Raw genomic sequence first — 1470 nt, 5'->3', positions numbered from 1 at the left:
GGGAGGCTGAGGTGAGAGGATGGCCTGAGCCCACGGATTCAAGACCAGCCTGGCCAACTTGGCGAGACCTCATCTCTATAATAAATTTTTAAAATTTCGCAAGGCATGGTGGCACATGCCTGTGGTTCCAATTACTTGGAAGACTGAAGCAGAAGGATCACCTGAGCCCAGTAGGTCGAAGCTACAGTGGTCATGCCACTGCACTCCAGCCTGGGTGACGGAGTAAGACTACAACTCAAAAAAAAAGAAAGAAAGAAAGAAAGAAAGAAAGTAATGTATCAATATTGGTCATCATTTGTGGTAGACGTACCATACTAATATGTTAGTCATAGGGAAACCTGGGTGTAGGGTGTATGGTAACTCTGTACTATTGTCTCAACTTTTCTGAAAACCTAAAACTATGCTGAAATTTAAAATATTTTAAAAAATTATCTAGCCTTGTTCTAAAAACTTTTAGTTGAAACTAACTGCTGCGCTCCTTAAAAACAAAATACAACAAAACGGGGCTCTGTGACTTTCCCGTTTGAGTTCAGTGACCTCGTCCAGGGTCACAGCATCAGCCCCAGTCTCCCAATCGTCCCTTTAGCTCCTCTGTGAGGCAGAGCTGAGAAGGCGGTTTGCTCGAGAAGGTAAGACTACAACTCCCAGAGTGCCCCTGTGCGGTTGTCAGGAGCAACCGAGGAGCCGCAGACTAACAGCCCTGCTGGGGTCTGGGGACTATCCGCAGGCTCACGGCCAGCCATGGGCCAGGATTATTACTCTGTGCTCCACATCACGCGCAATGCAGAGGATGCCCAGATCAAGCAGGCGTAAGTTAGGGTGGGAGCCATGCCTTAGGGGGCTGCTGGGGTAGATCCCACCCTCATCTCTTCCAAACCGAGCTTTCCTGAGCGGCTGAGGACAGGCGAGGCAAACCGGGTTCCTTCTGCTTCCGGTATACCTGTATCCTGGCTTTGGGCTGCGTCAGGGCCCAGTCTGGAAATTCGAACACCTTAGCTCCTCAGTCTGCTCCTAACCCACACTCCCTTTATGATCTGTGTCGCGTCTCCTCTCCTGGGTGGCTCAGTTTTCCTGGCAATGAAATAGGAGCAAAAGAGCTGTATCCTGAATGTTGTGGAGAACCAGAGGATAGTGAACAGGGGAGTAGGCTGGCCACATGGATGTGTTACAAATTTTATTCTGGCCAGTATTCGGGTTTTCAGCATTGACTAAAGTGCATCTCTGAATACTTCCATCAGTTTTTTGTGTTGTTTTTTTTTAATTGAAGTTTGACTCTGTCGCCCAAGCTGGAGTGCAGTGGCAAGATCAGAGCCACGCAGCTTCGACCTGCTGGGCTCAGGTCATCCTTCCGCCTCAGCCTTCCAAATAGCTGGAACTACAGGTGACGGCTAATTTCTTTCTTTTTTTTTTATTAATAAATATTTTTTATTATGGTTTTGTGGGGTACAGTTAAGGGTTAGGTGTACAATT

Source organism: Carlito syrichta, unplaced genomic scaffold, assembly GCF_000164805.1.
Source record: "Carlito syrichta isolate Samal-C Ts95f unplaced genomic scaffold, Tarsius_syrichta-2.0.1 Scaffold307839, whole genome shotgun sequence".
Taxonomy (NCBI): domain Eukaryota; kingdom Metazoa; phylum Chordata; class Mammalia; order Primates; family Tarsiidae; genus Carlito; species Carlito syrichta.
This window is presented reverse-complemented; position numbering follows the sequence as displayed.